Here is a 26,546-nt window from a genome sequence, read left to right as displayed (position 1 = left end):
AATGATATAAAAAAAAATATATATAACTACTGTAGGTATATATAATATAATGACGGACCTGGTGGACACTGTCAGCAGACTGCTAAACTACTAGTATGAAGAAGATAGAAAAAAAAAACCACCACAGTTAGGTATACAATTATGGACGAGTGACGACACAGAGGTAGGTACAGCCGTGGACTACCGTACTGCGTCTGCTAGTATAGATAATATACTAAATATATTACTACTGTAGGTATATAATATAATGACGGACCTGGTGGACACTGTCAGCAGACTCCTAAACTACTAGTATGAAGAAGATAGAAAAAAAAACCCCACCACAGGTAGGTATACAATTATGGACGAGCACTGACGACACAGAGGTAGGTACAGCCGTGGACTACCGTACTGCATCTGCTAGTATAGATAATATAATAAATATATTACTACTGTAGGTATATAATATAATGACGGACCTGGTGGACACTGTCAGCAGACTGCTAAACTACTAGTATGAAGAAGATAAAAAAAAAACCCCACCACAGGTAGGTAGGTATACAATTATGGACGAGCACTGACGACACAGAGATAGCCACAGCCGTGGACTACCGTACTGCGTCTGCTAGTATAGATAATATAATAAATATATTACTACTGTAGGTATATAATATAATGATGGACCTGGTGGACACTGTCAGTAGACTCCTAAACTACTAGTATGAAGAAGATAGAAAAAAAAAACCCACCACAGGTAGGTAGGTATACAATTATGGACGAGCACTGACGACACAGAGATAGCCACAGCCGTGGACTACCGTACTGCGTCTGCTAATATAGAGATGATAAAGATGAAAAAAAAAATATAACACTACTGCAGGTAAATATTTATATAATATATGTATGACGGACCTGCTGGACACTGTCAGCAGAATGCATTTATAGAATAAAAAAAAAAACACCACAGGAGTGTTTAACTTTTTCAGGCAGACAATATACTGGTGGTCACACTGGCAGCAAAAGTGTGCACTGTACTCCTGCTATAACTGCTCCCCAGTCTCCCCCACAATTAAGCTGTGTGAGCAGTGAGCACTCAGCACAGTCAGATATACATAGATGATATATCATGCAGCACACTGAGGCTGAGCACAGATATGGTATGTGTATCGTTTTTTTTCAGGCAGAGAACGGATTATAAATAATAAAACTGGTGGTCACTATCAGCAAAACTCTGCACTACTGAGTACTCCTGACAAGTTCAACTGCTCCCCAAATTAGTAGTAAATCAAATGTCACTCGTCTCTATCTTCTAATCTAAACGGAGAGGACGCCAGCCACGTCCTCTCCCTATCAATCTCAATGCACGTGTGAAAATGGCGGCGACGCGCGGCTCCTTATATAGAATCCAAGTCTCGTGAGAATCCGACAGCGGGATGATGACGTTCGGGCGCGCTCGGGTTAACCGAGCAAGGCGAGAGGATCCGAGTCTGCTCGGACCCGAGCAAAAAAGGGTGAAGTTCGGGCGGGTTCGGATTCCGAGGAACCGAACCCGCTCATCTCTTATGGCCACCCAGCATGACGCCTCCCTTCTTGACCATGCTGTAATTGCAGTCGCACTGCAGTTCAGCGTGATCATAAAAAATGGTGTAGCCTCCTGCTGGTGCAGACTGTATGTGCGCGCAGGAAGCCGCCACCATTTTTGTGATCACAGCGGCTGAATGTGATGTCATACAGCTGCTGTGACCACGCCCCCTGTGTCTCCTCCATTGCAGACCCCATTTTGAAGCCTTGCCCCCGCACCGCTCCATCCCTGACTTGGAAATGGAGTGTTGCTGACCCCCCTCTCCCCCCCTGCCCCGATTGACAGGCAGAGGCGATCGCATTCTCTGCGGGGTGCCGCAGAAAATGCAGGCACATGCGTATGCTCTTAGCAATTTTTGCAGTTGGATCACTTATTGTGATTGCAATCCAACCTGAATCAGGCCCTATTACCTATCACAATGCGCTGCGGGCAGTACAAAATTGGTTTAATATAGGAGAAAAACCCCCAGACCTGTGCTCCTTAACTGTACCTGGTGGCTAGTGGAGCGGCTGCCCAGTAATCAGTGTCCACGCCAGTGCGCACACGGTCCACCCCCTACGGCCACGCTCCCCTTCATCAGCGGCCTCGTGATCCGGAAGGGCGGTGTGTGTGTGACTGACCTTAGGAAGAAACCGGAGCCTCCGCTGCAGTGACCCAGCAACCAGGGCACGGGAGTATACAGCGCCGCTGGGAGTGATGAAGCTGCAGTAAAGATGTCTATTAGACCTAGCCTGCTGCAGCCCTTGTAGATTCTCATAAAACAAGTTCTTCTTTTCTTGTCAAAATGAATAGCTAAGAATTGGCTTCCTGAGGCAGGCCCCTGTTAAGTGGCCTGCTACTGAAGGCACCAACTACAAACTGAGCTCCCTGTTCATGGAAGCGGGGTTATAGAGGAGGATGCGCTGAGCATCTTGGGAACAGTCAAAAGCTTTGAGTCGGTTGGTGCCTCAGATCAAGATCCTACTCTACACCCCAATGTGAATCCTTGTGGAGTCCTGTGTACCCCACAGAAGAAATTAATGTGTCACACCCATTGGCAGCAACCTTAGAATAGCTGCTGATGGGCACAATTGAGAAAGGAAGGGGGGGGGGGACATTTGAATCCAGCACATAGATGCAATTCAAATATGTAATTTGTACCTTCCTATTTTAAAATATAATGGATGAACTTCACCCTGTGAGAACAATCTTCATGATCAAGAGATCTCATATGCAAAATAAGTATGAGTTGGGATAGGGCTGGGGAGGGTGGCTGCTCGGGCAGCCCCTCCCCCATCAAGTTAAGGAGATTCAACTGAGGAAGCACAAGGGAACTCTCGTCTGGGTACAACAACTGCAGGGAGACCACATCTTTTCAGATGAACATGGGAGGGCGGAAGGCTGCCTAATACTGAAGCACCATCAAATATCAAACCATATGCAACAACTAGTACAAGCATTCCTGGGGGAAGGTCTGCAGCAGACGGATTTGCATACGGTGATGTCATCCAAGCAGTGGGCCAAAGTTGGCTGGAACCCTCATCTGCATATGAAAAGAGAAAAGGGGCATGCAGGGCATGGCGGCCTTTTGCGGTGCTTGGATGACCCCTAGTTCGCATTAAACACCCCCACCCTCCTTTGGTGTGGGGCTCATGTTGGCTATGCCCCAGCCCCTGAAGCATTCAAGCTGATTTCTTGCAGCAGCTGGGCACTGTAACAGCTCCAGAGCTGCTCTGTAAGGCAACTAAAAGGGTGTGGGCCCTGCAGCACTACCTGTAGTTCGCATTGTGCGTTGGAAGGCACAAAGTAAGCAGACGGGAGAAGTCAGGATAGTGCGCAAGGGCATAGAAGGGAGTGGCTCCAGAAAAGAGAAGTGGAAACAGACAGCAAACTAGGCTGGAGAGAGACCTGAGACAAAGAGATCTGAATTATACGAGAGCCGACCAGGGGAAACACAAATTATGCAATCAAGTTTCCCACATTTGGGGAAATCACAGGAGCAGCACACCCAGAGTGCAATGGGTGAGCCTTGCCCTGGGAGAAGCACCTTCATGATCATAGTATCTCACCTGGCAGGTAAGTAGGAGTTGGGCTAGAGCTGGGGAGGGTCACTGCTCGGGCACCCCCCTGTCAAGTGAAGGAGATCCAACTGAGGCAGCACAAGGGAACTCTCGAAAGAAGAACAAGGCTAGAGGAATATATGAGACAAAGAAATCTGACTTTTACCAGAGCTGACCAGAGGAAAACACAAACACAGTCCCCCACTACCACAAAAAATGCAGGCGAGTTTCCCACATTTGGGGAAATCACAGGGGTCAGCATACCCAGAATGCAATGAATGAACCTCACCCTGGGTGAACAATCTTCATGACCATGGTGTCTCCTATGCAAAATAAGTATGATTTGGGATAGGGCTGGGAGGGCCGCTGCTCAGGCACATCTCTGTCAAGTAAAGGAGATTCAACTGAGGCAGCACAAGGGAACTCTCATCTGGGGACAACAACTGCAGGGAGAACACATATTTTCAGATGAACATGGGAGGGCAGAAGGCTGCCTAATACTGAAGCACCCCCAAACAACAAACCAAATGCAACAACTAGTGCAAGCATTCCTGGGGCAAGGCCTGCAGCAGATGGATTTGCATATGGTGATGTCATCCAAGCAGTGGGTCAAAGTTGGCTTCAACCCTCATCTGCATATGAAAAGAGAAAAGGGGCGTGCAGGGCATGGCGGCCTTTTGCGGTGCTTGGATTACCCCTAGTTCGCATTAAACACCCCCACCCACCTTTGGTGTGGGGCTCATGTTGGCCATGCCCCATCCCCTGAAGCATTCAAGCTGATTTCTTGCAGCAGCTGGGCACTGTAACAGCTCCAGAGCTGCTCTTTAAGGCAAGTAAAAGATTGTGTGGGCCCTGCAGCACTACCTGTAGTTTGCATTGTGCATTGGAAGGCACAAAGTAAGCAGACGGGAGGAGAAGTCAGGATAGTGCACAAGGGTATAGAAGGGAGGGGCTCAAGATAAAAGAAGTGGAAACAGACAGCAAACTAGGCTGGAGAAAGACCTGAGACAAAGAGATCTGAATTATACGAGAGCCGACCAGAGGAAACACAAATTATGCAGTCAAGTGTCCCACATTTGGGGAAATCGTAGGAGCAGCACACCCAGAGTGCAATGGGTGAGCCTTGCCCTGGGAGAAGCACCTTCCTGATCATAGTATCTCACCTGGCAGGTAAGTAGGAGTTGGGCTAGAGCTGGGGAGGGTTGCTGCTCGGGCACCCCCCTGTCAAGTGAAGGAGATCCACCTGAGGCAGCACAAGGGAACTCTCGAAAGAAGAACAAGGCTAGAGGAAAATCTGAGACAAAGAAATCTGAGTTTTAACAGAGCTGACCAGAGGAAAGCACAAACACAGTCCCCCACTACCACAAATAATGCAGTCGAGTTTCCCACATTTGGGTAAATCACAGGGGTCAGCATACCCAAAATGCAATGAATGAACCTCACCCTGGGAGAACAATCTTCATGACCATGGTATCTCCTATGCAAAATAAGTATGATTTGGGATAGGGCTGGGGAGGGCCGCTGCTCATGCACATCTCTGTCAAGTAAAGGAGATTCAACTGAGGCAGCACAAGGGAACTCTCATCTGGGGACAACAACTGCAGGGAGAACACATATTTTCAGATGAACATGGGAGGGCAGAAGGCTGCCTAATACTGAAGCACCCCCAAACAACAAACCAAATGCAACAACTAGTGCAAGCATTCCTGGGGGAAGTTCTGCAGAAGACGGATTTGCATACGGTGATGTCATCCAAGCAGTGGGCCAAAGTTGGCTGGAACCCTCATCTGCATATGAAAAGAGAAAAGGGGTATGCAGGGCATGGCGGCCTTTTGCGGCGCTTGGATGACCCTTAGTTCGCATTAAACACCCCCACCCTCCTTCGGTGTGGGGCTCATGTTGGCCATGCCCCATCCCCTGAAGCATTCAAGCTGATTTCTTGCAGCAGCTTGGCACTGTATCAGCTCCTGAGCTGCTCTGTAAGGCAAGTAAAAGGGTGTGGGCCCTGCAGCACTACCTGTAGTTTGCATTGTGCATTGGAAGGCACAAAGTAAGCAGACAGGAGGAGAAGTCAGGATAGTGCACAAGGGTATAAAAGCGAGTTTCCCACATTTGGGAAAATCACAGGGGTCAGCATACCCAGAATGCAATGAATGAACCTCACCCTGGGAGAACAATCTTCATGACCATGGTATCTCCTATGCAAAATAAGTATGATTTGGGATAGGGCTGGGGAGGGCCGCTGCTCAGGCACATCTCTGTCAAGTAAAGGAGATTCAACTGAGGCAGCACAAGGGAACTCTCATCTGGGGACAACAACTGCAGGGAGAACACATATTTTCAGATAAAAATCTTGGTCATGCTCTGGTTTCTCTTCAGAACGAACAAATCTTTCGCCTTTTATTAAAGATTTCCGTGGAGAGGAGCACAACCGAGTTTTATCTCAATTTTTGCATGCCCCATCTTTTTGGGGTTTCTTTTATCGGTTTAAAGATAGAATGAGTGTGCTTTAATGTTAGCTCATTTGCATAGAAATGACAGTAAATGTTTGTTTCTTTTCAAACAGAACTTTCTTGACCATGCTACTTGCTTGAAAGATCTGGGAGCACATGGAATACAGTACAAACCATGCTTATAGCAAGGAGAAGCCAGGTGAGAAATCTGCTTACTTTCAAGTTGGGCGCTCACTTTGATCTGAATGAGGACTGCTGGCACAGCATTTAGGCGACAGGTGGAATCTTGGTCATGCTCTGGTTTCTCTTCAGAACGAACAAATCTTTCGCCTTTTATTAAAGATTTCTGTGGAGAGGAGCAAAACTGAGTTTTATCTCAATTTTTGCATGCCCCATATTATTGGGGTTTCTTTTATCAGTTTCTTGTTAGCTTTAATGTAAGTTTATTTGCATAACAATGACTATAAATGTCTGTTTCTTTTCAAGCAGAACTTTCTTGACCATTCTAATTGCTTGAAAGATCTGGGAGCACATGGAAAAGAGTACAAACCATGCTTATAGCAAGGGGAAGCCTGGTGAGAAATCTGCTTTCTTTCTTTCAAATTGGGTGCTCACTTTGCGCTGAATGAGGACTGCTGGCATGGCACTCAGGCGACAGGTGGAATCTTAGTCATACTCTGGTTTCTCTTCAAAACGAACAGATCTTTCGCCTTTTACTAAAGATTTCCGTGGAGAGGAGCAAAACTGAGTTTTATCTCAATTTTTGCATGCTCCGTCTTATTGGGGTTTCTTTTATCGGTTTAAAGATAGAACGAGTGTGCTTTAATGTAAGCTCATTTGCATAGAAATGACAGTAAATGTTTGTTTCTTTTCAAACAGAACTTTCTTGACTATACTAAATGCTTGAAAGATCTGGGAGCACATGGAAAAGAGTACAAACCATGTTTATAGCAAGGGGAAGCCTGGTGAGAAATCTGCTTTCTTTCTTTCAAATTGGGTGCTCACTTTGAGCTGAATGAGGACTGCTGGCATGGCACTCAGGCGACAGGTGGAATCTTGGTCATGTTCTGGTTTCTCTTCAGAACGAACAAATCTTTCGCCTTTTACTAAAGATTTCCGTGGAGAGGAGCAAAACTGAGTTTTATCTCAATTTTTGCATGCCCCATCTTATTGGGATTTTATTTTATCGGTTTAAAGATAGAACGAGTGTGCTTTAATGTAAGCTCATTTGCATAGAAATGACAGTAAATGTTTGTTTCTTTTCAAACAGAACTTTCTTGACCACACTAATTGCTTGAAAGATCTGGGAGCACATGGAAAAGAGTACAAACCATGTTTATAGCAAGGGGAAGCCTGGTGAGAAATCTGCTTTCTTTCTTTCAAATTGGGTGCTCACTTTGAGCTGAATGAGGATTGCTGGCATGGCACTCAGGCGACAGGTGGAATCTTGGTCATGCTCTGGTTTCTCTTCAAAACGAACCGATCTTTCGCCTTTTACTAAAGATTTCCGTGGAGAGGAGCAAAACTGAGTTTTATCTCAATTTTTGCATGCTCCGTCTTATTGGGGTTTCTTTTATCGGTTTAAAGATAGAACGAGTGTGCTTTAATGTAAGCTCATTTGCATAGAAATGACAGTAAATGTTTGTTTCTTTTCAAACAGAACTTTCTTGACTATACTAATTGCTTGAAAGATCTGGGAGCACATGGAAAAGAGTACAAACCTTGTTTATAGCAAGGGGAAGCCTGGTGAGAAATCTGCTTTCTTTCTTTCAAATTGGGTGCTCACTTTGAGCTGAATGAGGACTGCTGGCATGGCACTCAGGCGACAGGTGGAATCTTGGTCATGTTCTGGTTTCTCTTCAGAACGAACAAATCTTTCGCCTTTTACTAAAGATTTCCGTGGAGAGGAGCAAAACTGAGTTTTATCTCAATTTTTGCATGCCCCATCTTATTGGGGTTTTATTTTATCGGTTTAAAGATAGAACGAGTGTGCTTTAATGTAAGCTCATTTGCATAGAAATGACAGTAAATGTTTGTTTCTTTTCAAACAGAACTTTCTTGACCACACTAATTGCTTGAAAGATCTGGGAGCTCATGGAAAAGAGTACAAACCATGTTTATAGCAAGGGGAAGCCTGGTGAGAAATCTGCTTTCTTTCATTCAAATTGGGTGCTCACTTTCAGCTGAATGAGAACTGCTGGCATGGCACTCAGGCGACAGGTGGAATCTTGGTCATGCTCTGGTTTCTCTTCAGAACTAACAAATATTTCGCCTTTTATTAAAGATTTCCGTGGAGAGGAGCAAAACTGAGTTTTATCTCAATTTTTGCATGCCCCATATTATTGGGGTTTCTTTTATCAGTTTAAAGACAGAACGAGTGTGCTTTCTTGTTAGCTTTAATGTAAGTTTATTTGCATAACAATGACAGTAAATGTTGTTTCTTTTCAAACAGAACTTTCTTGACCATGCTACTTGCTTAAAGGTCTGGGAGCACATGGAAAACAGTACAAACCATGCAGTATCACAAGAGCCTTTATTTGATCTTTCATGAAGATAGAGCAGAATTGAGGACACGTCAACAATTTCTGCCGAAGGTGGTTCATCTTTCCACATGGTGCCTTTGGCCACTGACACCTTCGTTGAGTCAAAGTCTCTGGCTGTGGTCAGAACTTTGAAAATATATGTCACCAGAACGGTTCAGATTAGGAAAACAGAGGCTCTGTTTGTCCTGTATGCTCCCAACAGGATTTGGTGTCCTGCTTCCATGCAGACCATCATGCGCTGGATCTGTGGTAAGATTCAGCATGCTCGTTCCACGGCAGGATTGCCGTTACTGAAGTAGGTGAAGACCCATTCTACTAGAAAGGTGGGTTCATCCTTGGCAGCTGGTCGGGGAGTCTCGGCATTGCAACTTTGCCGAGCAGCTATTTAGTAAACACTTTTGCTAAGTTTTACAAGTTTGATACCTTGGCTGATGATAACCTTAAGTTGGGTCATTCGGTGCTGCAGAGTCGTACGCACTCTCCCACCCGTTCAAGAGCTTTGGTATAACCCCATGGTTCTTAATGTGACCCCAGCATCCTCTAGGTCGTATGAGAAAATAGGATTTTAATACCTACCGGTAAATCCTTTTCTCTTAGTCTGTAGAGGATGCTGGGCACCCGTCCCAGTCCATACTGTGTCTGCAGTTATTACTTGTGGTTATACACATGTTGTGTTATGGTTCTGGTCAGCTTTTTGCTGCAATTGTTCATGCCGTTGGCTTGTGTTCTGTTGAATGCCACGTTCTGCGGCATGTTTAAGGTGTGAGCTGGTAAGATGCTCACCTTAGTTTAACAATAAATCCTTTCCTCGAAATGTCCGTCTCCCTGGGCACAGTTCCTATAACTGGAGTCTGGAGGAGGGGCATAGAGGGAGGAGCCAGTTCACACCCTTTGAAAGTCTTAAAGTGCCCATGTCTCTTGCGGATCCCGTCTATACCCCATGGTTCTTAATGTGACCCCAGCATCCTCTACGGACTAAGAGAAAAGAATGCCCTTGCGCACTATCCTGACTTCTCCTCCCGTCTGCTTACTTTGTGCCTTCCAACGCACAATGCGAACTACAGGTGGTGCTGCAGGGCCCACACCCTTTTACTTGCCTTACAGAACAGCTCTGGAGCTGTTACAGTGCCCAGCTGCTGCAAGAAATCAGCTTGAATGCTTCAGGGGATGGGGCATGGCCAACATGAGCCCCACACCAAAGGAGGGTGGGGGTGTTTAATGTGAACTAGGGGTCATCCAAGCACTGCAAAAGGCCGCCATGCCCTGCATGCCCCTTTTCTCTTTTCATATGCAGATGAGGGTTCCAGTCAACTTTGGCCCACTGCTTGGATAACATCACCGTATGCAAATCCGTCTGCTGCAGACCTTCCCCCAGGAATGCTTGTACTAGTTGTTGCATATGGTGCTTCAGTATTAGGCAGCCTTCCGCCCTCCCATGTTCATCTGAAAAGATGTGGTCTCCCTGCAGTTGTTGTCCCCAGACGAGAGTTCCCTTGTGCTTCCTCAGTTGAATCTCCTTAACTTGACGGGGGAGGTGCTGCCCGAGCAGCCCTCCCCAGCCCTATCCCAACTCATATTTATTTTGCATATGAGATCTCTTGATCATGAAGATTGTTCTCACAGGGTGAGGTTCATCCATTATATTTTAAAATAGGAAGGTACGAATTACATATTTGAATTGCATCTATGTGCTGGATTCAAATGTCCCCCCCCCCCCCTTCCTTTCTCAATTGTGCCCGTCAGCAGCTATTCTAAGGTTGCTGCCAATGGGTGTGACACATTAATTTCTTCTGTGGGGTACACTGGACTCCACAAGGATTCACATTGGGGTGTAGAGTAGGATCTTGATCTGAGGCACCAACCGGCTCAAAGCTTTTGACTGTTCCCAAGAAGCTCAGTGCATTCTCCTCTATAACCCCGCTTCCATGAACAGGGAGCTCAGTTTGTAGTTGGTGCCTTCAGTAGCAGGCCAATTAACAGGGGCCTGCCTCAGGCAGCCTATTCTTAGCTATTAATTTTGACAAGAAAAGAAGAACTTGTTTTATGAGAATCTACAAGGGCTGCAGCAGGCTAGGTCTAATAGACATCTTTACTGCAGCTTCATCACTCCCAGCGGCGCTGTATACTCCCGTGCCCTGGTTGCTGGGTCACTGCAGCGGAGGCTCCGGTTTCATCCTAAGGTCAGTCACACACACACCACCCTTCCGGATCACGAGGCCGCTGCTGAAGGGGAGCGAGGCCGTAGGGGGTGGGCCGTGTGCGCACTGCGGTGGACACTGATTACTGGGCAGCCGCTCCACTAGCCACCAGGTACAGGTAAGGAGCACAGGTCTGGGGGTTTTTCTCCTATATTAACCCAATTTTGTACTGCCCGCAGCGCATTGTGATAGGTAATAGGGCCTGATTCAGGTTGGATTGCAATCACAATAAGCGATCCAACTGCAAAAATTGCTAAGAGCATACGCATGTGCCTGCATTTTCTGCGGCACCCCGCAGAGAATGTGATCGCCTCTGCCTGTCAATCGGGGCGGGGAAGGGGGGGAGAGGTGGGTCAGCAACACTCCATTTCCAAGTCAGGGATGGAGCGGTGCGGGGGCAAGGCTTCAAAATGGGGTCTGCAACGGAGGAGACACAGGGGGCGTGGTCACAGCGACTGTATGACATCACATTCAGCCGCTGTGATCACAAAAATGGTGGCGGCTTCCTGCGCGCACATACAGTCTGCACCAGCAGGAGCCTACACCATTTTTTATGATCACGCTGAACTGCAGTGCGACTGCAATTACAGCATGGTCAAGAAGGGAGGCGTCATGCTGGGTGGCCATGCCCTGTCACTTTGCAGGAGCCAGCACCGCTCACACACTAGTCCCCGGGTGCAGCCCCCAACCCCCGGGACACCCGGAGCAACAAAATGTAGATTCAGGCCACCAGGCCACGCCCCTACCTATGAAACCATGCCTCCTTTTTACCATTGCACTGCTTATCTGCGCGCACTGCATTACAATCTCCCTCGCCACCTCTCTGGGTGTCACCAGTGATAGTGACACCTCTGCCATGCTTGTAGCAGCTGGTCCTAAGATCTACGCCTCAAACCCTGAGTGTTTGCCCTTGTGACTTGTTGATCATCATAGCGAAGCAGATGCTTACAGAAAACTGCAGGGGCTTAGATTGAAAATAAAAAAATTGATAGGGTATAAGGTAGAGAGGAGCGGGTTCGGTTCTCCGAGAACCGAATTCCCCACGAACTCCACGTGGTTTACACTGGTCCGAGGCAGGCTCGGTTGTTCCCGCCTGACTCGGAAAACCTGAACAAGGGAAAATGTCATCATCCCGCTGTCGGATTCTCGCGAGATTCGGATTCCATATAAAGAGCTGCGCGTTGCTGCCATTTTTACTCGTGCATTGAAGAGAGAGCGGAGAGGACGTGGCTATGTTCTCTCAGTGGAAATCTCAATATCAGTGCTCAGTATCAGTGGTTACTTATTGCTGCTCAGTAATACTAGTAGTGTGTCTCTCCTGCTCAGTGTCAGTTCTCAGTAGTATCCTCATCAGTGCTCAGTATCACTGTTCATTGTCTTGTGCTGCATTGTGTTGCTCAGCATAATACAGTACATTACTAATAGTCCAGTGCTGCATCTTGCTGCTCAGTGTCAGTTCTAGTATCCTCATCAGTGCTCACTATCACTGCTCATTGCATTGTGGTGTTCTGTATACTACAATAACATAGTAATATAGTAACATAGTTTTTGAGGTTGAATAGAGGCAAATTGCCCATCGTGTTCAACCTGTTTTAAGTTGTGATGATTCTACATACTTGCTGAATAATGTTTTATGACTAGTTAGCTACTATAACTCATGTTACCCCCGGATTAACCATGTTGATATTTTAAGTATTATAACCTTGGATAGCTTTTTCATTCAGAAATGTATCCATTCCTTTTTTAAATCCAATTACAGAGTCCGCCATTACCACCTTCCCTGGCAGGGAATTCCACATCCTGATTGCCCTAACAGTGAAGAAACCTTTCCTCCATTGCGTTCTGAACTTTCCTCCAGTCGCAGCGAGTGACCACGTGTTCTTTTAATAAATAATTCCTCTGATAACTCTTTGTTATGTATCTTTACATATTTGAAGATATTAATAATATCTCCTCTTAGGCACCTCTTTTCTAGTGTATAAATATTCAGCCTAGTAAGTCTTTCCTTATAGTCCAGTACTTTAAGGCCTTTAATCAATTTAGTCTTCAGGATCTCTGACACTTCCATGAGCAGCAGAGTAGTGCAATGGAAGCATGCTGGGCCCATAACCCAGAGGTCGATTGATCGAAACTATCCTCTGCTATGTGCATTTTTTTTTTTATAATTAAAGTAATCAAAAACTGGGATTGATATTTTGGCACTTTTATTTTTACTTAAAGTACAATAACTTTTATCATTTTAATTTGTTTTAATAGTATATTGACAGCATTGTTTTCTTTAAAAAATCCACTTAATTTTCTTTACCCTATTACTGAAATGGTAATTGACAAAAACAAACTACATTGTCACCAGAAGAGCAATGCAAAATGTACAAGTGATATATGAAAATCATCTTCCATCTTGAATTTCAATGATGCATTGGGACAACAATTTGTGAGAAACATCTTCACCCATAAAGAAAGATTTTCTTAATTCCTTACCTGTGTGCTGATTAGATATCACCTTGTTTTCACATTAAACAGACTTCCCCATGAGGAAGCAGCAAGGATGCAGTGACGTTTCCTGGTGTCAACCTGTATTATTTCAGTAGACATTGAAATGAGGATGCATCTTTGATGCCTTTCCAATGAAGCAAGTTTAATTCAGTAATAGGTGAAAAACCATTCCTACAAAGGTGTTAATCAGAGACTTGGCTTTGTGGACACTTTTCAGAGAGCAAATTTGTTAGCATAAACATAAAATCAGAAAATGAAGAGCTGTTTAATCACTCAATTGGACTTTTCTGCCAGCATAATTTTTTTTCTCTGCAACTCACTGCTAAATTGTGCTTCCTAGCTGTTTTTTTATAAAATCACTTAATCAAATCTAACTCTGATTACATCAGAGAAGGCCAGGTACCCTACACCATAAGGGGGGTTTTTGAAATTTTGACTTGTCTACTTAAAGATCACCAAAATCTGATTACAAGGTCAATTACATCCCTGGGTGGGATTGAACCACCAACCTTTTGGTTAATAGCCAAACATGCTAACCGATTGCGCCACAGAGACACCTTGCGAAAGTCAATACTGACAAAGGCTAATAAGCATTCATCTAGAACGTTTCCTAGAAAAACTTTAAAAAGTCAATAATCTGGAGAATTTTTGTAAGAAACACATTGGTACTTTCCCATGATGAGTGAGTGCTTCAGGATTTCTTGCACTTACATGGGCTATTAACCAAAAGGTTGGTGGTTCAATCCCACCCAGGGATGTAATTGACCTTGTCATCAGATTTTGGTGATCTTTAAGTAGACAAGTCAAAATTTCAAACCCCCTCTTATGGTGTAGGGTACCTGGCCTTCTCTGACGTAATCAGAGTTAGATTTAATTAAGTGATTTTATAAAAAACAGCTAGGAAGCACAATTTAGCAGTGGGTTGCAGAGAAAAAAATAACATTTTAAACCTACCGGTAATTTTTTTTTCTCGTAGTCCGTAGAGGATGATGGGGACTCCGTAAGGACCATGGGGGATAGACGGGCTCCGCAGCAGACATGGGCACTTTAAGAAAGACTTTAGATCTGGGTGTGCACTGGCTCCTCCCTCTATGCCCCTCCTCCATACCTCAGTTAGAGAAACTGTGCCCAGAGGAGACGGACAGTACGAGGAAAGGATTTTTGTTAATCCAAGGTCAAGATTCATACCAGCCACACCAATCACACCGTATAACTTGTGATATACTACCCAGTTAACAGTATGAAAACAACATAGCATCAGTCCAAGACCGATGAAAACTAACATATAACCCTTATGTAAGCAATAACTATATACAAGTCTTGCAGAAGTAGACCGCACTTGGGACGGGCACCCAGCATCCTCTACGGACTACGAGAAAAAGATTTACCGGTAGGTTTAAAATCTTATTTTCTCTTACGTCCTAGAGGATGCTGGGGACTCCGTAAGGACCATGGGGATTATACCAAAGCTCCCAAACGGGCAGGAGAGTGCGGATGACTTTGCAGCACCGATTGAGCAAACAGGAGGTCCTCCTCAGCCAGGGTATCAAACTTATAGAACTTTGCAAAGGTGTTTGAACCAACTTTGACCCACTGCTTGGATGACATCACCATATGCAAATCCATCTGCGGCAGGCCTTCCCCCAGGAATGCTTGCACTAGTTGTTGCATTTGGTTTGTTGTTTGGGGGTGCTTCAGTTTTAGGCAGCCTTCTGCCCTCCCATGTTCATCTGAAAATATGTGTTCTCCCTGCAGTTGTTGTCCCCAGATGAGAGTTCCCTTGTGCTGCCTCAGTTGAATCTCCTTTACTTGACAGAGATGTGCCTGAGCAGCGGCCCTCCCCAGCCCTATCCCAAATCATACTTATTTTGCATAGGAGATACCATGGTCATGAAGATTGTTCTCCCAGGGTTAGGTTAATTCATTGCATTCTGGGTATGCTGACCCCTGTGATTTCCCCAAATGTGGGAAACTCAACTGCATTATTTGTGGTAGTGGGGGACTGTGTTTGTGCTTTCCTCTGGTCAGCTCTGGTAAAAGTCAGATTTCTTTGTCTCAGATCTTCCTCTAGCCTTGTTCTTCTTTCGAGAGTTCCCTTGTGCTGCCTCAGTTGGATCTCCTTCACTTGACAGGGGGGTGCCCGAGCAGCGACCCTCCCCAGCTCTAGCCCAACTCCTACTTACCTGCCAGGTGAGATACTATGATCATGAAGATGCTTCTCCCAGGGCAAGGCTCACCCATTGCACTCTGGGTGTGCTGCCCCTGCGATTTCCCCAAATGTGGGAAACTTGACTGCATAATTTGTGTTTCCCCTGGTCGGCTCTCATATAATTCAGATCTCTTTGTCTCAGGTCTCTCTCCAGCCTAGTTTGCTGTCTGTTTCCACTTCTTTTTTCTTGAGCCCCTCCCTTCTATACCCTTGTGCACTATCCTGACTTCTCCCGTCTGCTTACTTTGTGCCTTCCAACGCACAATACAAACTACAGGTAGTGCTGCAGGGCCCACACCCTTTTACTTGCTTTACAGAGCAGCTCTGGAGCTGTTACAGTGCCCAGCTGCTGCAAGAAATCAGCTTGAATGCTTCAGGGGCTGGGGCATAGCCAACATGAGCCCCACACCGAAGGAGGGTGGAGGTGTTTAATGCGAACTAGGGGTCATCCAAGCGCCGCAAAAGGCCGCCATGCCCTGCACACCCCTTTATTCTTTTCATATGCAGACGAGGGTTGAAGCCAACTTTGACCCACTGCTTGGATGACATCACCATATTCAAATCCATCTGCTGCAGGCCTTCCCCCAGGAATGCTTGCACTAGTTGTTGCATTTGGTTTGTTGTTTGGGGGTGCTTCAGTATTAGGCAGCCTTCTGCCCTCCCATGTTCATCTGAAAATATGTGTTCTCCCTGCAGTTGTTGTCCCCAGATGAGAGTTCCCTTGTGCTGCCTCAGTTGAATCTCCTTTACTTGACAGAGATGTGCCTGAGCAGCGGCCCTCCCCAGCCCTATCCCAAATCATACTTATTTTGCATAGGAGATACCATGGTCATGAAGATTGTTCTCCCAGGGTTAGGTTCATTCATTGCATTCTGGGTATGCTGACCCCTGTGATTTCCCCAAATGTGGGAAACTCAACTGCATTATTTGTGGTAGTGGGGGACTGTGTTTGTGCTTTCCTCTGGTCAGCTCTGGTAAAAGTCAGATTTCTTTGTCTCAGATCTTCCTCTAGCCTTGTTCTTCTTTCGAGAGTTCCCTTGTGCTGCCTCAGTTGGATCTCCTTCACTTGACAGGGGGGTGCCCGAGCAGCGACCCTCCCCAGCTCTAGCCCAACTCCTACTTACCTGCCAGGTGAGATACTATGATCATGAAGATGCTTCTCCCAGGGCAAGGCTCACCCATTGCACTCTGGCTGTGCTGCCCCTGCGATTTCCCCAAATGTGGGAAACTTGACTGCATAATTTGTGTTTCCCCTGGTCGGCTCTCATATAATTCAGATCTCTTTGTCTCAGGTCTCTCTCCAGCCTAGTTTGCTGTCTGTTTCCACTTCTTTTTTCTTGAGCCCCTCCCTTCTATACCCTTGTGCACTATCCTGACTTCTCCCATCTGCTTACTTTGTGCCTTCCAACGCACAATGCAAACTACAGGTAGTGCTGCAGGGCCCACACCCTTTTACTTGCTTTACAGAGCAGCTCTGGAGCTGTTACAGTGCCCAGCTGCTGCAAGAAATCAGCTTGAATGCTTCAGGGGCTGGGGCATAGCCAACATGAGCCCCACACCGAAGGAGGGTGGAGGTGTTTAATGCGAACTAGGGGTCATCCAAGCGCCGCAAAAGGCCGCCATGCCCTGCACACCCCTTTTTTCTTTTCATATGCAGACGAGGGTTGAAGCCAACTTTGACCCACTGCTTGGATGACATCACCATATGCAAATCCATCTGCTGCAGGCCTTCCCCCAGGAATGCTTGCACTAGTAGTTGCATTTGGTTCGTTGTTTGGGGGTGCTTCAGTTTTAGGCAGCCTTCTGCCCTCCCATGTTCATCTGAAAATATGTGTTCTCCCTGCAGTTGTTGTCCCCAGATGAGAGTTCCCTTGTGCTGCCTCAGTTGAATCTCCTTTACTTGACAGAGATGTGCCTGAGCAGCGGCCCTCCCCAGCCCTATCCCAAATCATACTTATTTTGCATAGGAGATACCTTGGTCATGAAGATTGTTCTCCCAGGGTGAGGTTCATTCATTGCATTCTGGGTATGCTGACCCCTGTGATTTCCCCAAATGTGGGAAACTCGACTGCATTATTTGTGGTAGTGGGGGACTGTGTTTGTGCTTTCCTCTGGCCAGCTCTGGTAAAAGTCAGATTTCTTTGTCTCAGATCTTCCTCTAGCCTTGTTCTTCTTTCGAGAGTTCCCTTGTGCTGCCTCAGTTGGATCTCCTTCACTTGACAGGGGGTGCCCAAGCAGCAATCCTCCACAGCTCTAGCCTAACTCCTACTTACCTGCCAGGTGAGATACTATGATCTTCACTGTTAGGGCAATCAGGATGTGGAATTCCCTGCCAGGGAAGGTGGTAATGGCGGACTCTGTAATTGGATTTAAAAAAGGAATGGATACATTTCTGAATGAAAAAGCTATCCAAGGTTATAATACTTAAAATATCAACATGGTTAATCCGGGGGTAACATGAGTTGTAGTAGTTAACTAGTCATAAAACATTATTCAGCAAGTATGTAGAATCATCACAACTTAAAACAGGTTGAACACGATGGGCAATTTGCCTCTTTTCAACCTCAAAAACTATATTACTATATGTTACTATATTACTATGTTACTGTAGTATACAGAACACCACAATGTAATGAGCAGTGATAGTGAGCACTGATGATGATACTAGAACTGACACTGAGCAGCAAGATGCAGCACTGGACTATTAGTAATGTACTGTAGTATGCTGAGCACCACAATGCAGCACAAGACAATGAGCAGTGATACTGAGCACTGATGAGGATACTACTGAGAACTGACACTGAGCAGGAGAGACACACTACTAGTATTACTGAGCAGCAATAAGTAACCACTGATACTGAGCACTGATATTGAGATTTCCACTGAGAGAACATAGCCACGTCCTCTCCGCTCCCTCTTCAATGCACGAGTAAAAATGGCGGCAACGCGCAGCTCTTTATATGAAATCCGAATCTCGCGAGAATCCGACAGCGGGATGATGACATTTTCCCTTGTTCAGGTTTTCCGAGTCAGGCGGGAACAACCGAGCCTGCCTCGGACCAGTGTAAACCACGTGGAGTTCGTGGGGAATTCGGTTCTCGGAGAACCGAACCCGCTCCTCTCTACCTTATACCCATATATTTTTTTATTTTCAATCTAAGCCCCTGCAGTTTTCTGTAAGCATCTGCTTCGCTATGATGATCAACAAGTCACAAGGGCAAACACTCAGGGCTTGAGGCGTAGATCTTAGGACCAGCTGCTACAAGCATGGCAGAGGTGTCACTATCACTGGTGACACCCAGAGAGGTGGCGAAGGAGATTGTAATGCAGTGCGCGCAGATAAGCAGCGCAATGGTAAAAAGGAGGCATGGTTTCATAGGTAGGGGCGTGGCCTGGTGGCCTGAATCTACATTTTGTTGCTCCGGGTGTCCCGGGGGTTGGGGGCTGCACCCGGGGACTAGTGTGTGAGCGGTGCTGGCTCCTGCACAGTGACAGGACATGGCCACCCAGCATGACGCCTCCCTTCTTGACCAATCTGTAATTGCAGTCGCACTGCAGTTCAGCGTGATCATAAAAAATGGTGTAGCCTCCTGCTGGTGCAGACTGTATGTGCGCGCAGGAAGCCGCCACCATTTTTGTGATCACAGCGGCTGAATGTGATGTCATACAGCCGCTGTGACCACGCCCCCTGTGTCTCCTCCGTTGCAGACCCCATTTTGAAGCCTTGCCCCCGCACCGCTCCATCCCTGACTTGGAAATGGAGTGTTGCTGACCCCCCTCTCCCCCCCTGCCCCGATTGACAGGCAGAGGCGATCGCATTCTCTGCGGGGTGCCGCAGAAAATGCAGGCACATGCGTATGCTCTTAGCAATTTTTGCAGTTGGATCGCTTACTGTGATTGCAATCCAACCTGAATCAGGCCCTATTACCTATCACAATGCGCTGCGGGCAGTACAAAATTGGTTTAATATGGGAGAAAAAACCCCAGACCTGTGCTCCTTAACTGTACCTGGTGGCTCGTGGAGCGGCTGCCCAGTAATCAGTGTCCACGCCAGTGCGCACACGGTCCACCCCCTACGGCCACGCTCCCCTTCATCAGCGGCCTCGTGATCCGGAAGGGCGGTGCGTGTGTGACTGACCTTAGGAAGAAACCGGAGCCTCCGCTGCAGTGACCCAGCAACCAGGGCACGGGAGTATACAGCGCCGCTGGGAGTGATGAAGCTGCAGTAAAGATGTCTATTAGACCTAGCCTGCTGCAGCCCTTGTAGATTCTCATAAAAAAAGTTCTTATTTTCTTGTCAAAATTAATAGCTAAGAATAGGCTGCCTGAGGCAGGCCCCTGTTAAGTGGCCTGCTACTGAAGGCACCAACTACAAACTGAGCTCCCTGTTCATGGAAGCGGGGTTATAGAGGAGAATGCGCTGAGCATCTTGGGAACAGTCAAAAGCTTTGAGCCGGTTGGTGCCTCAGATCAAGATCCTACTCTACACCCCAATGTGAATCCTTGTGGAGTCCAGTGTACCCCACAGAAGAAATTAATGTGTCACACCCATTGGCAGCAACCTTAGAATAGCTGCTGACGGGCACAATTGAGAAAGGAAGGGGGGGGGGACATTTGAATCCAGCACATAGATGCAATTCAAATATGTAATTTGAACCTTCCTATTTTAAAATATAATGGATGAACTTCACCCTGTGATAACAATCTTCATGATATAGAGATCTCATATGCAAAATAAGTATGAGTTGGGATAGGGCTGGGGAGGGTGGCTGCTCGGGCAAGCCCCTTCCCCGTCAAGTTAAGGAGATTCAACTGAGGAAGCACAAGGGAACTCTCGTCTGGGGACAACAACTGCAGGGAGACCACATTTTTTCAGATGAACATGGGAGGGCGGAAGGCTGCCTAATACTGAAGCACCATCAAATATCAAACCATATGCAATAACTAGTACAAGCATTCCTGGGGGAAGGTCTGCAGGAGACGAATTTGCATACGGTGATGTCATCCAAGCAGTGGGCCAAAGTTGGCTGGAACCCTCATCTGCATATGAAAAGAGAAAAGGGTTATGCAGGGCATGGCGGCCTTTTGCGGCGCTTGGATGACCCCTAGTTCGCATTAAACACCTCCACCCTCCTTCGGTGTGGGGCTCATGTTGGCTATGCCCCAGCCCCTGAAGCATTCAAGCTGATTTCTTGCAGCAGCTGGGCACTGTAACAGCTCCAGAGCTGCTCTGTAAGGCAAATAAAAGGGTGTGGGCCCTGCAGCACTACCTGTAGTTCGCATTGTGCGTTGGAAGGCACAAAGTAAGCAGACGGGAGAAGTCAGGATAGTGCGCAAGGGCATAGAAGGGAGCAGCTCAAGAAAAGAGAAGTGGAAACAGACAGCAAACTAGGCTGGAGAGAGACCTGAGACAAAGAGATCTGAATTATACGAGAGCCGACCAGGGGAAACACAAATTATGCAGTCAAGTTTCCCATATTTGGGGAAATCGCAGGGGCAGCACACCCAGAGTGCAATGGTTGAGCCTTGCCCTGGGAGAAGCACCTTCAAGATCATAGTATCTCACCTGGCAGGTAAGTAGGAGTTGGGCTAGAGCTGGGGAGGGTCGCTGCTCGGGCACCCCCCTGTCAAGTGAAGGAGATCCAACTGAGGCAGCACAATGGAACTCTCGAAAGAAGAACAAGGCTAGAGGAAGATCTGAGACAAAGAAATCTGACTTTTACCAGAGCTGACCAGCGGAAAACACAAACACAGTCCCCAACTACCACAAATAATGCAGGCGAGTTTCCCACATTTGGGTAAATCACAGGGGTCAGCATACCCAGAATGCAATGAATGAACCTCACCCTGGGTGAACAATTTTCATGACCATGGTGTCTCCTATGCAAAATAAGTATGATTTGGGATAGGGCTGGGGAGGGCCGCTGCTCAGGCACATCTCTGTCAAGTAAAGGAGATTCAACTGAGGCAGCACAAGGGAACTCTCATATGGGGACAACAACTGCAGGGAGAACACATATTTTCAGATGAACATGGGAGGGCAGAAGGCTGCCTAATACTGAAGCACCCCCAAACAACAAACCAAATGCAACAACTAGTGCAAGCATTCCTGGGGGAAGGCCTGCAGCAGATGGATTTGCATATGGTGATGTTATCCAAGCAGTGGGTCAAAGTTGGCTTCAACCCTCATCTGCATATGAAAAGAGAAAAGGGGCGTGCAGGGCATGGCGGCCTTTTGCGGTGCTTGGATGACCCCTAGATCGCATTAAACACCCCCACCCTCCTTTGGTGTGGGGCTCATGTTGGCCATGCCCCATCCCATGAAGCATTCAAGCTGATTTATTGCAGCAGCTGGGCACTGTAACAGCTCCAGAGCTGCTCTGTAAGGCAAGTAAAAGGGTGTGGGCCCTGCAGCACTACCTGTAGTTTGCATTGTGCATTGGAAGGCACAAAGTAAGCAGACGGGAGGAGAAGTCAGGATAGTCCACAAGGGTATAGAAGGGAGGGGCTCAAGAAAAAAGAAGTGGAAACAGAGAGCAAACTAGGCTGGAGAGAGACCTGAGACAAAGAGATCTGAATTATACGAGAGCCGACCAGAGGAAACACAAATTATGCAGTCAAGTGTCCCACATTTGGGGAAATCGTAGGAGCAGCACACCCAGTGTGCAATGGGTGAGCCTTGCCCTGGGAGAAGCACCTTCCTGATTATAGTATCTCACCTGGGTGTGCTGCCCCTGCGATTTCCCCAAATGTGGGAAACTTGACTGCATAATTTGTGTTTCCCCTGGTCGGCTCTCATATAATTCAGATCTCTTTGTCTCAGGTCTCTCTCCAGCCTAGTTTGCTGTCTGTTTCCACTTCTTTTTTCTTGAGCCCCTCCCTTCTATACCCTTGTGGACTATCCTGAATTCTCCTCCTGTCTGCTTACTTTGTGCCTTCCAATGCACAATGCAAACTACAGGTAGTGCTGCAGGGCCCACACCCTTTTACTTGCCTTACAGAGCAGCTCTGGAGCTGTTACAGTGCCAAGCTGCTGCAAGAAATCAGCTTGAATGCTTCAGGGGCTGGGGCATGGCCAACATGAGCCCCACACCGAAGGAGGGTGGGGGTGTTTAATGCGAACTAAGGGTCATCCAAGCGCCGCAAAAGGCCGCCATGCCCTGCATACCCCTTTTCTCTTTTCATATGCAGATGAGGGTTCCAGCCAACTTTGGCCCACTGCTTGGATGACATCACTATATGCATATCCGTCTTCTGCAGACCTTCCCCCAGGAATGCTTGTACTAGTTGTTGCATTTGGTTTGTTGTTTGGGGGTGCTTCAGTATTAGGCAGCCTTCTGCCCTCCCATGTTCATCTGAAAATATGTGTTCTCACTGCAGTTGTTGTCCCCAGATGAGAGTTCCCTTGTGCTGCCTCAGTTGAATCTCCTTTACTCTAAAACTTGTAAAACTTAGCAAAAGTGTTTACTAAATAGCTGCTCGGCAAAGTTGCAATGCCGAGACTCCCCGACCAGCTGCCCAGGATGAACCCACCTTTCTAGTAGAATGGGTCTTCACCTAATTCAGTAACGGCAATCCTGCAGTGGAATGAGCATGCTGAATCTTACCACAGATCCAGCGCATAATTGTCTACATGGAAGCAGGACACCCAATCCTGTTGGGAGCATACAGGACAAACAGAGCCTCTGTTTTCCTAATCTGAACCGTTCTGGTGACATAAATTTTCAAAGTTCTGACCACAGCCAGAGACTTTGACTCAACGAAGGTGTCAGTGGCCAAAGGCACCATGTGGAAAGATGAACCACCTTCGGCAGAAATAGTTGACGTGTCCTCAATTCTGCTCTATCTTCATGAAATATCAAATAAAGGCTCTTGTGATACTGCATGGTTTGTACTGTTTTCCATGTGCTCCCAGATCTTTCAAGCAAGAAGCATGGTCAAGAAAGTTCTGTTTGAAAAGAAACAACATTTACTGTCATTGTTATAGAATTTGGGAGAAAAAACAAGAAGAAATCTGCACTGTTGACGCACTGGACAGAATGAATGAATCATAAAATATAACCTTTATTAAGTATGTATTAAAATTGGATAAATATTAATATTATTATCCCAAACTGCAGTGAAACATAAAGGTTAAAATCACAGAACTAACATACATGTGCATAAGAAGAATAAAGAGATGTGAAAAAAAGGTTTAAAAAGCGTGTCCGTGTGTGATTATTTTTGAAGGCACAACCCTGGCGGGGTTGTTTATATAGATTTATATGTTGCTAATAATCACTTTCTAGCGTAATGTTATTAAATAGCTGTTAGTATCTATGTCGTCAGGTACCACTGGGTCGTATCCTATATACTCCTGTGGGAAACTTGACTGCATAATTTGTGTTTCCCCTGGTCGGCTCTCGTATAATTCAGATCTCTTTGTCTCAGGTCTCTCTCCAGCCTAGTTTGCTGTCTGTTTCCACTTCTCTTTTCTTGAGCCGCTGCCTTCTATGCCCTTGTGCACTCTCCAGACTTCTCCTGTCTGCTTACTTTGTGCCTTCCAACGCACAATGCAAACTACAGGTAGTGCTGCAGGGCCCACACCCTTTTACTTGCCTTACAGAGCAGCTCTGGAGCTGTTACAGTGCCCAGCTGCAGCAAGAAATCAGCTTGAATGCTTCAGGGGCTGGGGCATAGCCAACATGAGCCCCACACCGTCGGAGGGTGGAGGTGTTTAATGCAAACTAGGGGTCAGCCAAGCGCCGCAAAAGGCCGCCATGCCCTGCATGCCCCTTTTCTCTTTTCATATGCAGACGAGGGTTGAAGCCAACTTTGACCCACTGCTTGGATGACATCACCATATGCAAATCCATCTGCGGCAGGCCTTCCCCCAGGAATGCTTGCACTAGTTGTTGCATTTGGTTTGTTGTTTGGGGGTGCTTCAGTATTAGGCAGCCTTCTGCCCTCCCATGTTCATCTGAAAATATGTGTTCTCCCTGCAGTTGTTGTCCCCAGATGAGAGTTCCCTTGTGCTGCCTCAGTTGAATCTCCTTTACTTGACAGAGATGTGCCTGAGCAGCGGCCCTCCCCAGCCCTATCCCAAATCATACTTATTTTGCATAGGAGATACCATGGTCATGAAGATTGTTCTCCCAGGGTTAGGTTCATTCATTGCGTTCTGGGTATGCTGACCTCTGTGATTTCCCCAAATGTGGGAAACTCAAATGCATTATTTGTGGTAGTGGGGGACTGTGTTTGTGCTTTCCTCTGGTCAGCTCTGGTAAAAGTCAGATTTCTTTGTCTCAGATCTTCCTCTAGCCTTGTTCTTCTTTCAAGAGTTCCCTTGTGCTGCCTCAGTTGGATCTCCTTCACTTGACAGGGGGGTGCCCGAGCAGCGACCCTCCCCAGCTCTAGCCCAACTCCTACTTACCTGCCAGGTGAGATACTATGATCATGAAGTTGCTTCTCCCAGGGCAAGGCTCACCCATTGCACTCTGGGTGTGCTGCCCCTGCGATTTCCCCAAATATGGGAAACTTGATTGCATAATTTGTGTTTCCCCTAGTCGGCTCTCATATAATTCAGATCTCTTTGTCTCAGGTCTCTCTCCAGCCTAGTTTGCTGTCTGTTTCCACTTCTTTTTTCTTGAGCCCCTCCCTTCTATACCCTTGTGCACTATCCTGACTTCTCCTCCTGTCTGCTTACTTTGTGCCTTCCGATGCACAATGCAAACTACAGGTAGTGCTGCAGGGCCCACACCCTTTTACTTGCCTTACAGAGCAGCTCTGGAGCTGTTACAGTGCCAAGCTGCTGCAAGAAATCAGCTTGAATGCTTCAGGGGCTGGGGCATGGCCAACATGAGCCCCACACCGAAGTAGGGTGGGGGTGTTTAATGCGAACTAAGGGTCATCCAAGCGCCGCAAAAGGCCGCCATGCCCTGCATACCCCTTTTCTCTTTTCATATGCAGATGAGGGTTCCAGCCAACTTTGGCCCACTGCTTGGATGACATCACTGTATGCAAATCCGTCTTCTGCAGACCTTCCCCCAGGAATGCTTGTACTAGTTGTTGCATTTGGTTTGTTGTTTGGGGGTGCTTCAGTATTAGGCAGCCTTCTGCCCTCCCATGTTCATCTGAAAATATGTGTTCTCCCGGCAGTTGTTGTCCCCAGATGAGAGTTCCCTTGTGCTGCCTCAGTTGAATCTCCTTTACTTGACAGAGATGTGCCTGAGCAGCGGCCCTCCCCAGCCCTATCCCAAATCATACTTATTTTGCATAGGAGATACCATGGTCATAAAGATTGTTCTCCCAGGGTGAGGTTCATTTAATTGCATTCTGGGTATGCTGACCCCTGTGATTTCCCCAAATGTGGGAAACTCAACTGCATTATTTGTGGTAGTGGGGGACTGTGTTTGTGTTTTCCTCTGGTCAGCTCTGGTAAAAGTCAGATTTCTTTGTCTCAGATCTTCCTCTAGCCTTGTTCTTCTTTCGAGAGTTCCATTGTGCTGCCTCAGTTTGATCTCCTTCACTTGACAGGGGGGTACCCGAGCAGCGACCCTCCCCAGCTCTAGCCCAACTCCTACATAACTGCCAGGTGAGATACTAGGATCATGAAGGTGCTTCTCCCAGGGCAAGGCTCACCCATTGCACTCTGGGTGTGCTGCTCCTGCGATTTCCCCAAATGTGGGAAACTTGACTGCATAATTTGTGTTTCCCCTGGTCGGCTCTCGTATAATTCAGATCTCTTTGTCTCAGGTCTCTCTCCAGCCTAGTTTGCTGTCTGTTTCCACTTCTCTTTTCTTGAGCCGCTGCCTTCTATGCCCTTGTGCACTCTCCTGACTTCTCCTGTCTGCTTACTTTGTGCCTTCCAACGCACAATGCAAACTACAGGTAGTGCTGCAGGGCCCACACCCTTTTACTTGCCTTTCAGAGCAGCTCTGGAGCTGTTACAGTGCCCAGCTGCTGCAAGAAATCAGCTTGAATGCTTCAGGGGCTGGGGCTTAGCCAACATGAGCCCCACACCGACGGAGGGTGGAGGTGTTTAATGCGAACTAAGGGTCATCCAAGC

The 26,546-nt window shown here is 46.9% G+C and overlaps 20 non-coding genes and 4 pseudogenes across 20 annotated transcripts; 16 read left to right on the top strand and 8 right to left on the bottom strand.

Moving 5' to 3' along the window:
• Nucleotides 1–3,461: 3,461 nt before the first annotated feature.
• LOC135009647 (U1 spliceosomal RNA) lies at nucleotides 3,462–3,624 on the bottom strand. The gene has a single exon (XR_010209175.1). It is a non-coding gene; the product is annotated as a U1 spliceosomal RNA (small nuclear RNA).
• A 152-nt stretch (nucleotides 3,625–3,776) lies between these two features.
• Nucleotides 3,777–3,940, bottom strand: LOC135009507 (U1 spliceosomal RNA). The gene has a single exon (XR_010209047.1). It is a non-coding gene; the product is annotated as a U1 spliceosomal RNA (small nuclear RNA).
• A 675-nt stretch (nucleotides 3,941–4,615) lies between these two features.
• LOC135009585 (U1 spliceosomal RNA) lies at nucleotides 4,616–4,778 on the bottom strand. The gene has a single exon (XR_010209124.1). It is a non-coding gene; the product is annotated as a U1 spliceosomal RNA (small nuclear RNA).
• Nucleotides 4,779–4,930: 152 nt separating this feature from the next.
• Nucleotides 4,931–5,094, bottom strand: LOC135009467 (U1 spliceosomal RNA). The gene has a single exon (XR_010209009.1). It is a non-coding gene; the product is annotated as a U1 spliceosomal RNA (small nuclear RNA).
• Nucleotides 5,095–5,687: 593 nt separating this feature from the next.
• On the bottom strand, nucleotides 5,688–5,815 carry LOC135009718 (U1 spliceosomal RNA; annotated as a pseudogene).
• Nucleotides 5,816–5,959: 144 nt separating this feature from the next.
• LOC135009782 (U5 spliceosomal RNA) lies at nucleotides 5,960–6,075 on the top strand. Its single transcript, XR_010209282.1, has one exon. It is a non-coding gene; the product is annotated as a U5 spliceosomal RNA (small nuclear RNA).
• Nucleotides 6,076–6,345: 270 nt separating this feature from the next.
• LOC135009792 (U5 spliceosomal RNA) lies at nucleotides 6,346–6,461 on the top strand. Its single transcript, XR_010209291.1, has one exon. It is a non-coding gene; the product is annotated as a U5 spliceosomal RNA (small nuclear RNA).
• A 264-nt stretch (nucleotides 6,462–6,725) lies between these two features.
• LOC135009752 (U5 spliceosomal RNA) lies at nucleotides 6,726–6,841 on the top strand. Its single transcript, XR_010209252.1, has one exon. It is a non-coding gene; the product is annotated as a U5 spliceosomal RNA (small nuclear RNA).
• A 274-nt stretch (nucleotides 6,842–7,115) lies between these two features.
• On the top strand, nucleotides 7,116–7,231 carry LOC135009755 (U5 spliceosomal RNA). Its single transcript, XR_010209255.1, has one exon. It is a non-coding gene; the product is annotated as a U5 spliceosomal RNA (small nuclear RNA).
• A 275-nt stretch (nucleotides 7,232–7,506) lies between these two features.
• On the top strand, nucleotides 7,507–7,622 carry LOC135009797 (U5 spliceosomal RNA). Its single transcript, XR_010209296.1, has one exon. It is a non-coding gene; the product is annotated as a U5 spliceosomal RNA (small nuclear RNA).
• A 274-nt stretch (nucleotides 7,623–7,896) lies between these two features.
• Nucleotides 7,897–8,012, top strand: LOC135009741 (U5 spliceosomal RNA). The gene has a single exon (XR_010209241.1). It is a non-coding gene; the product is annotated as a U5 spliceosomal RNA (small nuclear RNA).
• Nucleotides 8,013–8,287: 275 nt separating this feature from the next.
• Nucleotides 8,288–8,403, top strand: LOC135009814 (U5 spliceosomal RNA). Its single transcript, XR_010209312.1, has one exon. It is a non-coding gene; the product is annotated as a U5 spliceosomal RNA (small nuclear RNA).
• A 6,746-nt stretch (nucleotides 8,404–15,149) lies between these two features.
• On the top strand, nucleotides 15,150–15,313 carry LOC135009737 (U1 spliceosomal RNA). The gene has a single exon (XR_010209237.1). It is a non-coding gene; the product is annotated as a U1 spliceosomal RNA (small nuclear RNA).
• A 152-nt stretch (nucleotides 15,314–15,465) lies between these two features.
• On the top strand, nucleotides 15,466–15,607 carry LOC135009599 (U1 spliceosomal RNA; annotated as a pseudogene).
• A 692-nt stretch (nucleotides 15,608–16,299) lies between these two features.
• On the top strand, nucleotides 16,300–16,463 carry LOC135009700 (U1 spliceosomal RNA). The gene has a single exon (XR_010209213.1). It is a non-coding gene; the product is annotated as a U1 spliceosomal RNA (small nuclear RNA).
• Nucleotides 16,464–16,615: 152 nt separating this feature from the next.
• On the top strand, nucleotides 16,616–16,757 carry LOC135009655 (U1 spliceosomal RNA; annotated as a pseudogene).
• A 692-nt stretch (nucleotides 16,758–17,449) lies between these two features.
• On the top strand, nucleotides 17,450–17,613 carry LOC135009436 (U1 spliceosomal RNA). The gene has a single exon (XR_010208978.1). It is a non-coding gene; the product is annotated as a U1 spliceosomal RNA (small nuclear RNA).
• Nucleotides 17,614–20,917: 3,304 nt separating this feature from the next.
• LOC135009670 (U1 spliceosomal RNA) lies at nucleotides 20,918–21,080 on the bottom strand. Its single transcript, XR_010209194.1, has one exon. It is a non-coding gene; the product is annotated as a U1 spliceosomal RNA (small nuclear RNA).
• Nucleotides 21,081–21,232: 152 nt separating this feature from the next.
• On the bottom strand, nucleotides 21,233–21,396 carry LOC135009539 (U1 spliceosomal RNA). Its single transcript, XR_010209079.1, has one exon. It is a non-coding gene; the product is annotated as a U1 spliceosomal RNA (small nuclear RNA).
• A 674-nt stretch (nucleotides 21,397–22,070) lies between these two features.
• On the bottom strand, nucleotides 22,071–22,226 carry LOC135009723 (U1 spliceosomal RNA). The gene has a single exon (XR_010209224.1). It is a non-coding gene; the product is annotated as a U1 spliceosomal RNA (small nuclear RNA).
• Nucleotides 22,227–24,587: 2,361 nt separating this feature from the next.
• Nucleotides 24,588–24,751, top strand: LOC135009439 (U1 spliceosomal RNA). Its single transcript, XR_010208981.1, has one exon. It is a non-coding gene; the product is annotated as a U1 spliceosomal RNA (small nuclear RNA).
• Nucleotides 24,752–24,903: 152 nt separating this feature from the next.
• Nucleotides 24,904–25,038, top strand: LOC135009681 (U1 spliceosomal RNA; annotated as a pseudogene).
• Nucleotides 25,039–25,740: 702 nt separating this feature from the next.
• Nucleotides 25,741–25,905, top strand: LOC135009511 (U1 spliceosomal RNA). Its single transcript, XR_010209052.1, has one exon. It is a non-coding gene; the product is annotated as a U1 spliceosomal RNA (small nuclear RNA).
• Nucleotides 25,906–26,057: 152 nt separating this feature from the next.
• Nucleotides 26,058–26,220, top strand: LOC135009692 (U1 spliceosomal RNA). Its single transcript, XR_010209207.1, has one exon. It is a non-coding gene; the product is annotated as a U1 spliceosomal RNA (small nuclear RNA).
• The last annotated feature ends 326 nt before the right edge of the window (nucleotides 26,221–26,546 follow it).

This window comes from Pseudophryne corroboree, unplaced genomic scaffold, assembly GCF_028390025.1.
Source record: "Pseudophryne corroboree isolate aPseCor3 unplaced genomic scaffold, aPseCor3.hap2 scaffold_227, whole genome shotgun sequence".
Taxonomy (NCBI): Eukaryota; Metazoa; Chordata; class Amphibia; order Anura; family Myobatrachidae; genus Pseudophryne; species Pseudophryne corroboree.
This window is presented reverse-complemented; position numbering and strand designations above follow the sequence as displayed.